Below are 17,443 nucleotides of genomic sequence, written 5' to 3' on the forward strand. Positions count from 1 at the left end.
AATAAAGTAAAATTGCAGGCTACAAATAAGCATACAAAAATCAATAGCGTTTCCATACACTAACAACTAACTATCCCTCCAAATTAATGATATTATACCATAATACATTTTAATTGATTTTTAACAGATAAGAGATAGGGGTATAGTTTTATTCTCTTGCATGTGGATATTTAATTTTCCTAGCATTATTTATTGAAAATACTGTCCTTTCTCCAGTGCATATCCTTAGGTTCATTTATAATGACATCAAAAGAATAAAATACTTAGGAATAAATTTATCCAAGGAAGTGAGAGATTTGTACACTTAAAACTATGAAACATTAATAGAAGAAATTAAAGAAGACACACATAAATAAAAAGATATCCTGTATTCGTGGATAAAAAGTAGCATTATTATCCAAATATCTATACCATCCAGTGCGAATTACAAGTTCAATGCAAAATTCTAGTGACACTTTTCACAAAAATAAAAGAACAGTTCTAAAATTTATACAGAAATTGTGTATCTCCACAGCCCATCCAAATTCATATGCTTAAATCTTAACCTTTCATGCCTCCAAATCTACCTCAACAGTTTTAGAGGCAAACTGCTTTCAAAGGTAATTAATTTAAAATAAGTTTACTGAGGTGTATTTTATTCCAGCATAACAAATGTCCTTGTAAGAAGAGGGGATCAGGACAATAGATTCACCCAGAAAGAAGACCATGTAAACATACAAGGAAAAGGGACCATCTGCTAGCTAAGGAGAGATGCCTTAGAAGAAGTTAACCTTGCTGACACTTTGATCTTAGACGTTATTCTCTGTAATGTTAGAAATAAATTTATGTTGTTAAAGCTACTCAATCTGTGGTACTTTGTTATGGAAGCCCAGGAAGCTAAGACATATAAAAATATATTTGATAACATTTAATTATAAGAAAAATGCAAATTAAGATGTCCTAGAATGTCCAAAATTTGGAAGATTGTACTTCTAGCATGGATGTGGAGCAACTAGAATTTTCATACATTGCTAATACAAACACTTTGGGAAATGTTTGGAGATTTGTTACATTAAATACACACTTACCATAAGACCACCAATTCTACTCTCAGATATTTACATAAAAGAAATGAAAGTCTGTGTTCTTTAACCAGTGCAGATTAATTCATTATATTTCTGAATAGAAATAAATGAATATTCACAAACTGGTGAAGAGATAAACAAATTGTTGGATGCCTAAAGACTGGATTAATAATAAACAATAAAAGGGAAAACATTATTGACACATGTAATGTTATGGATAAATCTCAAAACCATTGACCTCAGTGAAAGAATCTAGACAAATAACTGCATACTATATGTTTCCTTTTGTATAAAATTCTAGGAAAACAAAGCTATAGTGACAGTAAGCAGATCAGTAGTTGCTAGGAGCCAGTGGTGAGACATACAAAGTGACACAAGAGCACTTTTCAGGTTGATGAAAATGTCTTAGATAATGAGTCTTGTAGTGTTTTGTCAAAACTCAAATTGTGTGGTTTAATTGTTGGGTCATCATATGCAAATTACAATGTAAGAATAAGTATATATCTTTTTTTGGTACCAGGGTTCAAACTCAGGACCTTGTATTTACAAGGCAGGCTCAGCGCCACTGAGCTGAATCCCCAGCCCAAAATAAGTAGATTTTACAAAGAGTTTTGGTGACATGGGAAAAGTCTTGTACAATGGTAAGCAAAGAAAGCAAGTTATCAATATAAAATACATTTAAAGGGTAAATTATATTATAAAATATTATTGTCCTTTCTTCTTAGCATTGGCGTTAATGATATTTTTATTCTGGTATTCTTCAGTAATTTCCATATATTCATGTTAAAATGTTTTAAATTTTTTTAATCTAAAAACAGGAAATAATAACTATCTTTATTCTTGTTTTTGATGTTGTTTAACTTTCAATTACTACCTAAAGTGGTGGTAGTGTACAGATATACAAGCATGAAAACTAAAAACCAGGTTATCTCTCATCAGCTACAGAATAACCATGGGGCTGAATTTTAGAGGCTTATCCACACTCTAAGAACAATAGCAGAAACTTATTCAACTCCTACCATTAAGATGGCCTAGGAGGCCAGGAATTTAGCTCAGTGGCACCGCAGCTGCCGCGAAAGGGCAAGGTCCTGAGTTCGATACCCAATACCAAAAAAAAAATATATATATATATATATAGAGAGAGAGAGAGAGAGAGAGAGAGAGATCCCAGGCATTGTGTATCTTTGCCTCTATAGTATTTGCTGTGGTTGTTACCAGCCCACCATTTGTGCTATATACATACATTTATATGTATATATCATTTTTTCTCAAACTTGAGGCCTTTGCTAAGTCTTGGATCCTATGTCTTCTAGGTACTGTCATACTTCTCTTCATGGTCCTCATAATCTCAATATCAATTCCTTGAAAACAGGTATCAGTTAGACTTGCTAATTATTGTATTTTGGGAAACTAAAATACTTCTAAACTGTACTGGTACATCTTTCTTGAATAGGCGAAGACTAATCTTATATCCTTTAATGTGGCCTGTGATTAGCAACCTGCTTCTAATGAATTGAACAGGAATGGGGCTTAAAAGGCATTACTGCTCTGCTCCTGTCATCTTTCTCTTAGATCATTTGTTTTGAGGAAAGCTATTCACCATGTCATGGGAACACTCAAGCAGTTCTCTGATGCCGCCCATACGGAGAGGAGCGAAAGCCTCCTTCCACAGCCAGTAAAGAGCAGAGACTTCCCGTTATTGGTAGAGTGAGTGTGCCATCTTTGAAATAAATGTGCCAATTCTGGGTGACTGCAACTCTAAGCCAGATAAGCAGCCTCTGAATTCTGAATTCCCAGCTTCCAAAAGGGACCATACATACTAAAGTTTTGGGGTAATGTATTACATAGCAACACTGGTCCCATTAAAAGGAGTTTGATCTTAAGCTTCTCAGAAACTGATTGTCATAGGATGTATAGACATAAAAATATAACCTTAAAGTGTCCTCTCAGCAAACATTCCCAATTTAGAACTTTATCTTAGAGTGCACTTTTAGAAAAGAGACTCATCTTTATTTGACTGTATAGTTAAAAATAATAACTAAAACAGGTATTATCTTAAGATAATAGTCAACCTATGACTAGACTGAAAAATTGGGAATAATTATTTCCCACACCAACAGGACTCCAGATGTAGCTAAATTAGTATAAAAGAGTTTCAAAGAAGTCTAAGATTCTGGACAGTTGGTTTGGACTTTTTAGGTTTGCCTCTGTTAGCACTAGCTATGTTCTGTATGGGTAGCTGTCTACATCTGTGTGGAAGCTTGGATTATTTTTTGCTGGGAAATTGATGCAAGAGAAAATTCCTCTGCTCTCTGCTCCCCCTGGCAGGAAGTTTGTGTTCCTCTCTACCTGGGCAGTGCCATCAGACTGCTTAAGTATTATAATATGGTAGCTGGCTTTCCTCCAAGCAATTAACCCAAGAAAAAGTTACTTAGCCTTTTTAAGTCTTTTAGGCTAGAAATTATTAATCTTGTTTTGGTTAAATAAACTTTTGAGGATCTCAGATCTTTCTCCTGATAAATAAACTACCACAATGAGATTTTTTAAAATTCCCTACTCTTTTTTGGAAAATATTTCCTACCTGATAATTATATGTAAACTTGAATAATTCTAGTAGTAAAGGTCCAAGTAACTTATGACTTTCTGGTATTTTATATTCTGAAGATTTTGAATTATATGATTAACTAACTCCATTGCAAATATAACTAATGCTTTAAAATGAAGTATTTCCTTTTTCACTTAGTGTTTTTCTTCCTATTCCCAAGGAAACAGAATTGACACTCCTACACAGGTGTAGAGTTATCCATATCTAGTGTAGCTGGTTTATATAACTACGGTGACACATTTATTTGATACAACTTCTGAATTCTTGGTATCAAATAATATTAACTGATATTGGTGTTCACCTAGGGAGGCCATCTTAAAGGAAGACTTGATGATCAGTCCTCTACCTCTTTCTGTACATTGAGCTGTCTATAAACCTCTTTGTACTGGAGTATCAGAAAAGTAACTGAGCACAGATCAGTAGTCATTTTCACAGACGACCCTGATTTGTCATTCATACAGTAGTATGTGTAATTCATAGTAGCACAGAGATAATCTTTGATTTTATGTAATTAAACTAGTAACATTGACCTTTCCAAAACTCCTAACTGAATATATCTACAAATAGCCACAAAGACATTTTTTCCTGTAGGTTAATCTATTTACAAATAAAAGACTCAGAATAGAGTGCGACTGAAATGAATCTATTAGATGCCTAAGTTGTTTCAATATTTCTTCTACAAAGAATAAAAAAGAAGCTACTAAAACATCTCACTACTATTTAGAATAAGACAGGAGAAACCAACTCAGTGCACTCACTGTATGTACAAGACAGGATATTTCTAAAATGTCATAACTTGGTTTCAAAACAAAACAAAAATAATGCTTCCTAACTGACTGTTTCTCCTTGCTTAAGTAATAGATTTAAAAGGTGCTATTCTAGTTACCTCATTTATTAGTTGCTAAAGTAGAATTTATAATTTCACCTATAAAATACATACTAAGGAGAATGTTGTGATGCTAAATAGTAACCAAGTGTAGCAATAGAGCAAAGTAAACACTTTTGCGAAATTATTTATATAATTTTTTCAGTTCTGAAGAATGGAACCTAATTTCTTTGGCATTAGAAGAACACCAAACAAAAAGAAAAAGGAAAGAGAAGGTCTTACAAAGCAAATGACTGAGGCTAGAAGGTGGTATTAAATAATGAAAAGCCATTTCCTGGTTTCTCTGCAACTACAATCACATGTTCTCCTCTTCATGTGGAAAAAAAACATGAACCAAGTAACATAATTCAGGTAGAGAATAACAGCTAAAGACAATTAAAAAGATTCTTCAGCAATTTCTGATAAAGTATGATCATGTTCTTTTCTCCTAAAAGACTTTCACATAATTGCATTTATTTCTTATTAAGGTAAAATATCACTCGTCTTACAACAGATGTGAAATTATCCTATAAGATATTTTTATTTGACACTGGTATTTTAACACTGTGATTAAGCCAGATGGAAAACCACACTTTTTTTTCTCTTTTAAAAGAAAAAGGAGGGCAGAGGAAATAAAATACACAAGCACAACCAGGTACTTCCAGATTCTAGTTGCCATAACAACTTGCATCAGCTTCCATCATTAAATCATCTTTTGATCATGCTTATGTGTGTCTAACAGAAAAACATTCATTTATTTCATTTATTTATTTTCTATTGAAAAACTGTTTTTTTGTTTTTGAAAATAGATCATGTCTATATTACTAAATAGAAGCAAAACTGTACTATAAACTCTCCCTCAAAACTATAAAGGACAAAAGCTCTCCAAAGAAAGTGTGGAAGTATTATACTGTACTTTCACAGACTCTTTATTATATATTAAAGGGAATTTTGTTTCCATAAAATACAATAATGACCCTAAATACTTCTGCTACTCTTACAAGGTGAGAATTATCCATGGTTTTTTCCCCTTTTCAATAGGGCCAATTTAAAAATTATGATAACACCACCGAAACATATTGTGGTAAATGTTTTCCTCCTTGTCTTTGGTCTATTGTTTAATCTCTAGGGCTGAACACATCTGGAAAACAGTGAAGTCAGTGGGAAGTGTAAGAAGCTGGTATCAAAGCCACTTGCTTCCTAGCAACAGCAGTCCAGGAAAATAGATTCATTTGTCAAATGCCCCAAAGCAGGAACTCAGGAGGCCCTGGGGAATAATAATGGCACACTCAAGGTGCAAAACATAAGTTAACATTTACCTTTCCCGAACTGGGATATTCAATATCCCTCCTAAACAGGAAGCAAAACTGAAAAGGATTCCAAAGAACCACAATGGCCCAGAGTAGAAGATTGCTTCTCACATTGTTGTGATGAAGCACCAATTTGTATGAGTGTGTGGGTGGGTGTATGGCTTGTGTGGGTTTGTGCATGCACACAGGCACACAGTCAACTCATCCCAGGTTATTATTTTGTAAGATATAGTAGAAATGAGTTTGTTAGAAAAATAAAACACAGATATATAAACTACAAACCTAAATTTTAAGTATTAGCGTCAATCAAAATGAAACCTTTCTGATAAATTGCTTAATTGGTTTTAAATCTTTACCCTCAATTTCTGTACACACCATTTCTTCCTCAAGGGGCCAGAAACAGCTGACCAACAGCACAATGAAGATCAGCTACGAAAGAGGGGCTTCTCCAATGTGTGGGGCATCAGGATCAGCAGAAGAGCTTGATAAGCACAAATCCCTGAGTCACTGTCTCAGAAAGATCCTGTCCAGGGCTGGGGATTTAGCTCAGTGGTTCTGGCACCTGCCTTGCAAGCGTAAGGTCCTGAGTTCCATCCCTGGTACCAAAAAAAAGATCCAGTCCACCTGGCCTAGCATAGAGTTCTGCTTTTCTTACAAACTCAGTGTTGCCAATGCACAAGTGGCCGTGCTACATAGGATTGATATACTTACTGTATGTCACCATTGTCTAATGCTCTTAATGTGAACACACCCTCATACAAAACCATGAAAATCCTGAGAACTGGGAAAAGATAAAATTTTACCTAGGAAAAAGGCAGGAGGCACAGACAATTTCTCTAGTGCCTCTTCATCATTTTTTTAACACAAAAGGTAAATGGCTTTGATCACAAAGTTCTGCAAGATCTACCTCATTCTCTGATTTTTGCCTCTTTTTATTTACTTTACACTGCTTCTCAACATGGAATTTATGCTCAGGTAGATACAATTCTGACAGTCTCCTAAAAGGTCCTGAACTTCTCATGCTTTCCCACTTTCAATCCTTCTACATGGAATAGTCATCCCTCCCCTCAGTCCAATTTCTCTTTTTTTCTCTTACTCTTTTGTTCTATAAATGGTTTTGAGCTGCCTGGTTGGATTTCTATGAATAAGATAATACATTTTAAGGGCTTTGTAGGAACCAAAGCACACAGCAAGCACTTGATAATGGTGGTGATTGTGATATTAACACTGATTATGTTGACAAGAACAGTAAGGTTATGTGATGATGATCGTATCTAATACTCTGATTTTTAAGTCTCCTCAATTAGACTCTGAAGTTTCACTTCAAAAATTGGAATTTTCATATCAATATTTCCATTTCCTACTGAGGTTCCTGAGGGTTTTTTCTAAAAAAGTACTATGAACCTGAAGGGGTCACAATATGCAACTCTCATCTAATACTATCCTACTTCCACTATCCCATGTTGTATTTTTTTAAATGTCCCTCTTCTCAGCCTATCAGAGATAGAGAAACTCCTTTTTTGACACTTTGAATTAGCCTTGTTCAAAGCAATTAATTTATTTGTTACTTAACTTATCGGGTTATCTCAGGCCTTGTAGAAAAGGCTAAGAATTCATCATTTGTGTAAATAAAGCAGATTGAGGTACCTCCCTCAGATCTCTGCTCAGGGAAAACGTGCCCTTCAAGCTGCAAAGGGTACCATATCAGGATCTGTTTTCAACTCAAAGACATGATCTTTTTAGGAAGCCCCATTTAGCTCAGCAGAGCAGGGCTCTAGGGCTTGGCTATTCCTACCTACATAGGAGTCCTCTACTGGGAACTCATACTCCAGAGCTGAGACTTTTCTGATCTGCATCATGGCATGAGGCTCTTCCTCCAAATCTTTCTTCCTTCTGTTCTTATCTTTCACAGTTGTCCCCTGTGTACTTTAATTTCATCTCAGTGTCTCCTTTCTAGAGGACCCAAATGAAATATGAAAATACAACGTAATACTTTTTGCTTTCTCCATAGGAAATTAAACATTGAGTCAAACTGAGGTCTAGCTAAAAATAAACAAAACAAAATCCTGAAAAATATCTAAGTGAGACCTGCAGAGTCATTGACCTCATTTATCTGAGAACAGGCACAAAAAGGGGATAATTGTGTCTACCACTTGCTGAGACGCTCCTTGCTCTACAGGCACACACATACACACACACTATGCTATTGTCACTACTGCCATTTTAACTTCATTTTTTCTGTTTCCATTTTTCTCCATCGTGTATGTGCCTGATTCTTTCAGGCTGTAGGACTAATATTCATAAGTCACTCTTCATCTTGCTATATTCAGAGAGGCATTTTAGCCTCTGTGGGCAAGGGAAGGCAATTTTAGGTGACTTCTCAACTATTTAACCACTGTGAAAAGTAAGACGCAGACAAGTTTTCTATTTTCCTTTCCTTCCTTCCCTTTTTCTCTGTCTTTTATGTAGACGAAAAAAGTGACTATGTCAACATATGAAAGGAAATTTATTCAAACAGCCAACAAACTGTGATTGAGGTTTGTCCTAATTCAGTAGTCTTGAGTTTATTGTGGCACCTCAAATACTTTTTGTTGTGAAACAAAAGCCATGGCCTCAATCCCTTGGCAAAAGAGGAAGTACTATCACTAGAATAAGGAATGACCTTAAGGCATTTGTGCTACTATCACCCTTTTATTATAACCAATGTCTTAATGTTAATCATAAATAGATACTAAGATGACATTTTGCTATATTAAAATGTTTAGTTTCAATTATTGCTCTTCTACAAATAAAATAATTTGACAATTATGTTTCAGGGAGAAGAAGGTTTAGCAAAATAAATTATCAAATTTACTAATAAATAAAATGCTTCAGTTTTTTAAAGCTGATTTTCTGAGCCCAACAATACATTTGGAAGAATAGCTACCTATCTAAAATTTTCTCATCTTATGCCAGATAAAATTTCCTAGTGCAGAGACGGGGAAAACAAAATTAGAGAGGTGGATATGTTGCGCTAAAACTTTTTCAAAATAAGGAAAGAATAATAACAGGGAAAAGGTAACTATGCACTTGAATACACAAATATATACAAACAGAAACAAGTGGAAATTGGTGTAAAATGTCAGAAATTCAGAGGAACTAAAATCTCTTCTGAATATAAGACTGTAATTCTATTTTGAAAAGAAGTGAATCCTAATGCAAATTTTAGCTTTGCAATGAGCTTCTCCTCACTGTCAAAATGCTGTAGTTTTAAACAACAACCTTACCCTGTAAACATGTACTTATTTTATGTCAACTAACAACAATAAATTTGATGTAACTCATGTTTCTCTAGGTAATGCAGAAATGCAGGCTGAGAGCAGCTGGATGGTTGTATAGGCTTCGGCTAAGCTCTCTCAACACCTGCATTCAGCTGGGTTGGCGAGAGGAGGCGTAGGAAGCATTGCTTAGTTAGCCAGTTCCTTCTCATCTGAGGAACCTCAGCTAGGACAACAGCGACACAGCCCTGAAAGCACAGTGTCTGTCACAGAGCACCAAAATGTTCACAGAGTGAACGGAATGGAGGAAGGGGGCTGTGACCATTACTCCTGATATGTCAACTTCATTGGATTAGGAAATGCCTAGCAGATTAGTAATGCATGCTCCTGTGTGTGTCTGAGTGGGTCACAGAGCTATGGCATTGGGTACTGTATCTGGTCCCTCGCCTGGTCTTCTCTGGCACTGTTCTCTTGATCTGCTTCCCAGCCACCATGAACTAAGCACCTTTGCCCTCCACATCCTTCCTAGATGATGTTTCTGCCTTGGAGCCAGCCAGACACAGCCTGAAAATGTGATCCAATTAAACCTTTCCTCCTTTAATTTGTGAGTGCTGGGCACTGTGTACCCAACAACAGGAAATCTGACTAATCCAGGGTCCTAAGAGAGAATGAAAGTGCCTCTTTGGGATTAGAGTTGAGATGAAAACATATCATTTCCATGGTATATATTGGTCAAAACAAGGCACAGTGTCAGTCCAGATTCAAGAGGACAATAGGCTCTCTACCTTTGACTAGAGAAGCGGCAAGGTCATGTTATAAAGGTTATGGACAGGTGAATAGTGAAAGGTTGTGGTGAGTTTTATAATCTACACCATTTAATAAGCTATTTGGATTGAATTCACCTTAAATATCTCAGCATCCACCTCCACCTTAAAGTGTCTCTCTCATATCGCCATATGTACCTCTTATAGGTAAATAGAAGAACTTTATTTGAGGGTCCAGTGAGCACCATGTTCTTGGAAGCAATAACTACTTCACCATGACATTGAGTTCCCTGTTAGAGACTTGTGTCCCATGAGATTGAATGTCAACTTGACAGTTTAGCTAGTACTTCCTCAAGTGCTGGCTGCAATGCCTTCCCTTCTTGATAACTATAAAGCATCTTTGAGTTAGAAACCAAAATTCTATACCTTCTAAGGACATTGGTTTCTTACTCCTATCCTTGGATGATACTCACATTCATGGGCACATTCATGGTTCACTGTGATCCACTGTGGCAGCAGATGTGGTTCTCTATGCCCCAGTGAAAAGATTAGTGTGACAATTAATACTCTAGGGGCCAGGGATTTAGCTCAGTGGTTCTGCTGCCTGCCTCACAAGCTCAAGGTCCCGAGTTCTATCCCTGGTGCCAAAAAAAATTTTTTTTAAATAAAAAAAAAATTAATACTCTGGGGAGCCACAGGTCTCTTTGAAAAGCTGACAAAAGCCTATGGATCCTCTAAAATTATGCATCACATATTCACACAAAATTGTGTACATAATTTCAAGAAGTCTGTAGGCTGACAAAAGCCTATCTAGGAACCTTCTAAGGCTCTATTGAATTCATTCGGAGGATATTGCTTTAAATTGTGGAAACAAATGCTCTTATACCATAGAATTCCACCAGAGGCAGAAGGAGAGCACAGAGAAGCAGACAAAAGTATCCTGAAGGCAGAGTTACAAGTTCTGACTTCTTGAATGATTAATGTTCAGACATTACTTTGACTTGGAGAGACATGACTCCAGTTTTTCTTTCCAAATGCCGAAGAAGAGAAACAATGTCACAAGTGTGAGTCTCATGGCCACTAACAGACTCACTGCCAGTGACTGATATGGCAGAACAGGCCCTCAGTGGAGGGGAAGAATCTGGTGCTCTTGGACCACTAGTCACTTTGAAGAAAGACACTGCTTCTATTGAAAGGTTTCACTCTTGTAGTCACTGAAAACATAAGTAATGTCAGAGATTTGCTTAACAGTAATCCAAGGTTGGAGGTGCATGTGCATGAAACAGAAATGGTCATGAACATATAATATTGAAACTGATCTGTGAGTGTTTGAAGGCTTTTAAACTATCCTCTATTTTGAATTTTTGGGTAATATAAAGCTATAAAGAAAGAGAGACATCAATGTTTATTTCAAAGGGAAAGACAGTCCAGGTAACTCAGAGGAGGTGAAACATAAAATCTTCTTTCCGATCACTCTGCAATGAGTCCTACTTTACTAAGTCCTACTTTACTCTTTTCTACACAATCACAGTATCTTTTTGCTTCCCGTATCTCATTTGAAAAGAACTTGTGCATTGTTTATATTTCATTCATCTACAGAAGTTATGACAAATGGCCCTAGGGTGGTAAAACATGTTAACTCTTGGTTAAACCATGGCATATGAGTCCTGTGGGCTCTTCCACTGTCCGCACAGGGCTGCTAGGCAGATGAGATGGATGTACTTCCAGGAAGAATTTGTTCTTTGATGTCAGTTTCTCACACTGCCCACTGTCTTCCCTGTATTCTACATCAAAGCAGGTGGGACAATAAAGAAGACAAAAGCTAGCTGATGAGAAATGGCCAGCACGTCACAAACTCAGAGCCTGTTTCTTCAACCTCAGAAGGAGGAAAAGTCCAGACAGATCTGTAAGACAGTAATATTTTCAACCACAAATTAATTAAACGAGACTGAATATGATAACTGTTGTAAATTTGAAAGGAATTTGTTTCCAGTAGTGTTTCACAGAGTTGTCCCAGGGATCTCTGAGGTCATGAGGTCATAGTGCTCTCTCTGGCCCATCCAGGAATCTATTTCATGAAGAGTGTTTCCCATGGTTTCTGGGAACTGTTGTATTGGTATGTTTAATTAATAATATTTTATATCTGCAGTGAGCCAGTACTTTCCCAAGATGCTCTTCCCATGGTGTGAAGGCACGACAGCAACATCATCCCATCACAGGCTCTTTTCTGAAATTTTCTGGAAGGTGCTGGTGAGAACAGAGAAGAGCACAAAACTTCTCCTTTTCTCTCTCGCTTTCAATCTGTCTCTCTTTTATCACAGTTTGAGTTATTAAATATAATACACTGGAGCCTTGCTATAACAACCAATCTTTGCCACCGGCCATATAATTTATTTATGTACCTAGAAATATTCCTGTAAAACATCTATGTCTATAGATGGATAGATAAATGGTAAGTGATAGCTGAAAGAAAAATGGTCTAGATCTCAGAGGAATCTAATAATTCAAACTTACTACAGGCAGTCTGAAGATAGTTAACATATATAGTATTGATTAAGTCAAGATTTAGTACTCTGGAAAAACCTCATAAAAAACAACAGTTTGCTATTGCAAGGTTTTGAGAGAGAGGCAATTAAAATGCAAGAAACATTAGTCTGGTTTGAATTGAATTTTATAAATAATTTCAGTAATAAAACCATTGTCTCCTAAGAACAGATATTTGGTTACAGTAGTAGTTTCTGAAAAATAAGAAAATATTTTGTATTCATTTTTTTAAAGGGCTATGTGCCCCCTGACAGCAATAGGCTCTGAATTTAGCCACCTGGTTTTATCTCATTCCCCAATATCTGTTCCCATTGAAGATGTCACCTGTCATGCCATGTGACAAGTTGATGAAAGGGAGCTTTGGCCTTTCTGTAGATAAGCTATTCCTGCTCAGAACAACCAGGTATTACTCTGGGAGCATGATGATTATAAATGAGCACTACATGTTTCTGTTTCCCTTTGGTCTTTCTCTCCTTACTCTAGTCTTTACATAGATGATCTCACTTTTTCCCAAAGCTTTGAATATTACGTTTATGCTATGGCTTCCAAAATTACAGTCTTGTCCCTGACTATTTCTCTCTTGAGCCCGAAATTCAGAATTTTAGCCATCCGGAAAATACTTCATTTGGGTGTTCTGATAGAATGCTAAATTCAATTTGTTAGAAAACAAATTCATGCCTAGAAATGACTCTTGCATTCCTTGATTGCATTGTAAGAATCAGCCAGATGCCCTGCAGACTTGAATACTGGGAAGAAGTTGATGGTACACTCAGGGTAGACTCAAAATGTAGATCCACACTCTGAATCACCTAGGTGATTGTTCTTCCTCTTTCTTCTGACTTCACAAAGCCTTTGCCTGTGCTTCTACCACCAAACTTAGCTCAGCGTTGTGTGGCTAGTTGATTTACACATTTCTCTTTTTGGGATTTGGGCTCCTCAAAAGAAGAGAAATAGCCTCAACTTTTTAATATAACACAAATTCCAATAGTGCGTTTCTGAATGAACTCCTCTTAATTCACTTGGAATATAGCTGTTGAGTATCCTTTGTGTGCCAAGTGCCGGAGAGAACACTGTAAAGGTGAGTTTGTTCCTACTCTTAGTCAGATAGTTTATGCAGACCAGAAGAGAAAATGCTATTATAGTGTAAGTTCAAATGCTATAAAAGCACATGGAAAGTGCTTAATCTCTAGAAAGACAGGATAGAAAATAAGGTTAGAAGTAAGGAGAGGCAAGCTAGGCACTTAAACAGTAAAATTTAAGGAGGCACTAGCTCATAGAGCTATGCAAGTATAAAGAGAGGACCTCAGATAAGTGTCTCCTAAAACATTGTTGGTACTTCAACCCAGCCTGGCCTAATGGAAAGCTTATTACCTGCCCTTGTATACTGTGAAAGTATTCCAAGGCAGATTGGCAGCACCTTAGAAAACAGAATTCTGTCTAATAGCAAATTAAATATTGTAGAGGATATATGTAGATACTCTTTTATTAAAGGGAGCACTGAAGGGATTAAGTATAATCATTTTAGATAGGTTGGTAACCACAACCACAAGAAATAGAGGGATAATAAAAATAAGAGTAAAATATGTGTTTACCTAGTATTAATAATGGCATACAAGTTAAGGAAGGAGAAACAAAATAGAATAGTGATTGGAGCATATAGTGCTCCACATTTCACTAGTAGGATGCCGCAGGGTACTATTTATTCTTTTAATAACTTAACAGTTTCCTCATCTGGGAAATGGCAATAATAATTACACCTTATCTTGTAGGTTGCTGTGGACTTTAAATGCACTGATACATTGGTCTCCAATATTTTGATGACCAGGGACCAGTTTTGTGGAAGACAATTTTTCCAAGGGACATTTTGGGGATTTGGGGGATGATTCAATGGACCGTGAAACCTGGATAGCTTGCACGCACAGTTCAAGGTAAGTTTATACCTCCTGTGAGAATCTAATGCTGCTGACAGGAGGCAGAGCTCAGGTGGTAGTTAGGGCAATGGGGAGTGGCTGGAAATACAGAAGAGGCTTCTGCCTGCAGCTCACCTCCTGTTGTGCTGCCTGGTTCCTAACAGCCCACAGATTGGGGGTGAGAGACTCCTGCACTAATGTATATAAGAGGCTTAGAACAGTGACCAGAACACTAAGAGCATTTAATAAATGTCAATTCATACCACTATTCTTTAATTCCTCTAATTCTTCTGAGTGAGTATTCCATAGGGAATGAGAGCTAGAAATCCAAAATCTGATTTGCTATCTGAAAAAATCTTAAGAAATTAGCTGAGATGGTTATATGATTGCTGTTGGGGCAGCCTGTGCAGATACTGAGAATTATCATGTCCCAAGTCATTACCCCATCCATTCTCAGCCATCTATTCTGGAATTTTCTATCACAATTCATAACAATAATATCAATTTGTTTTTATGTTCATTACCTAGCTTTAATTCTTTTTTTATAATTGATATCTTGTGTGTATGTGTGTGTGTTTAACAATTTTCTCCTAAACTAAAATGTAAATTCTCAAGAAGGCACAGCCTTGTTCACTGCTGTATGACCAGTCTCTAGTACTGTAGCAAGTACTCAAATATTTCTGAACAAATACTATAAATGAATGATGAAAGAATTTTTAATCCTCTCATTTCTTGCCTCTCACTCTCCATCAGTTGGTACATATTCTCTTGAGCAAATCTCTTGAATATGTTTCTTAGAGTGTGTTCTGTCCACACTTCCTCCACCCTGTCTCAAGCCATCATTACCTCTAACTTAGAGTAGCAAAAGGGTATCTTACCTGACCCCCTTTTTAAGTCTTCCAATTCCCACAAAACAGTCTTCTTTTAGTGCAATCAGATGCTCTTCCTAAAAGGAAACCAGTGGTGTTGCTCCACTGCATAAAATTCTTCAAAGTAATTCCAAAAAGGATCATTATCTGTACCATTCTAAATGTGACAATTTTTCTTTCTCACTCTCTTTTTATTCTGGTACTGAGATTGAACCCAAGGCCTCATACATGCTAGCTTCCACTGAGCTACGACCCTAGCCCATAAGATTCCATTTCTGTAACATTCTTAATATACCAAAACTAAAGAGAATGAGAACAAATCTAATGAATGCCAAAGGACAATGATGAAGGATGCTATAAAGGAGTGACCAGAGAGATTCCTTTCATTGCAGTGGGCATAGATCTATATCTTGATTGACTACATGGACCTATACATGGTACCAAATTTCATAGAACTGTATCCACACATATACACCATCAGTGAGTCTAAAAACTGGCATAAACTGACAAAGTTTGTAGTTTAGTTAATAGCATTCTGTAAATTTCAATATCCTGTTTTGATATCCTGATGTACTTACATGAGATTTCACATTGGTGGAAACTGGGTAAAGGCTTCATAGGCCTCTACATACCATTTTTTGGAGAAACTGTATTATTTGAAAAAATTACATTCAAAGGACATTTTAAAGGATCACTGTTTCTCTGAAGAAGAAAAAAATTCAGTAACATCGCCACAATTGAGAAGTTTCTAAAGGACCTGACCTCAGATTGCACCTTCAGCTCCACTCCCTGGCATACAATTGATTCAGGTAGGCCAGTGAAGTTTAGTTCATTGTATCTTGTTGTTTCCTCAGTACACAGCTCTAAAATATAGTTTTTAAATGGGTATATAAAAACAAAAATAAGTAATATGCGTTCTTATTTGCTGCATCAGCTATCACTGCATACCAAACTGCCTAAACCTCAGAATCTTTTAAAGCAATCGTTTCTTATTATTGTGCTTGAATCAGCATGTAAACTGGGCTCATTTATAAATTTGTGCTCAGCCAGGGGTCAATGTTTGGCGATCAAATGGCTATAAGGTTGTCTAAAATGGCCTTACAGAGATCACTAAGCTTTTACACTTTGGGATCTCACTTATTACACAATTGGACAGGGTTCTAAAAAAGGGAGGAGATGTTCAAGGTCTACATTTGGCTGGATGCACAGTCATTTCTACCAAATTCTGTTGACCAAAGCATGTTACTAGGCCAGTCCATATATAAGGATGGGAGGAGCCAAAAACTGCATTGCAAAAGATGTGAATAGAGTATGAAAAATTGGCACAACAAATAATCTGCTAAAACTCCCCTGATATAAATCAGCAATGCATTTCCCATATAAAAATACTAGGTTCTAAGTAAGATCACAAACATTTTTCTAACCTAAATATTTTGAAAGACTTCATTATATGAAGCAATGGAAAGTAAACATCTTTAAGAAAAATAAGTCTTTTCCTTAATTCTTCCAAACTTATATTTTTGGCAAGTTTTAAAAAATCTACTTTCTGCCTTCAGCCCTTCTTGTAGGTTTAATTTCTTTTTTATTTCTTGTTCAGTTATAGTCTTAATGAAGTAGCTTAACATTCAAGTAACAGCATCCCTTTCCCAGGGAGATCCATTGTTTAATATTAATGTTCACCTCAAATGAAGCAAGACCCTGCTGTCTTCACATTCCTTCAGTGAGAAATTCTAACTCTCAGAGAGAGGCAGGTAAAGGGGAGGCTGCTGCCCACGTTTTGTGCTTGGGTGCAGGTGCAGCGACCGAAGCTGGGAGCTGCCAGATGGAGGTAGGGAATTTGATCCTGTTGCCCCAGTCAATGTGAACTGCAAAACTCTAATCATCGGAGTGGGCAGGAAGTCACCTAGGCATTTCAGCTGGTGGGCACCCATGTGAAAGGGAGAGATAATCATTACCGTCACTCCTGAGATAGGAAGCTCTTTACCGACAGAAATAGATTCCACTAGCACGTCGCGTGAAGCCTATTGAAGAACAGACAGTGATTTGTAAAATGTTATGAGGGCAGCAGAGCAGGCTTAAATCAAATCCAGCAGCATGTGATTACTTGATAAAATAACTATTTTGCTGTGCTTTTGTCTCTGTGAAGTATCATGCCTTTAAATTCTAGATGACAAGGCATTTATGCATATTAAAATGAAAAGCTTTTCCAAAGTAGCATTTACTATGTGAAATTCTTTATACAAATGTTACAGGTA

The sequence above is a fragment of the Heterocephalus glaber genome, unplaced genomic scaffold (assembly GCF_053883595.1).
Source record: "Heterocephalus glaber isolate CG9 unplaced genomic scaffold, H.glaber_assembly_v1.0 deba00001577, whole genome shotgun sequence".
Lineage (NCBI taxonomy): Eukaryota > Metazoa > Chordata > Mammalia > Rodentia > Bathyergidae > Heterocephalus > Heterocephalus glaber.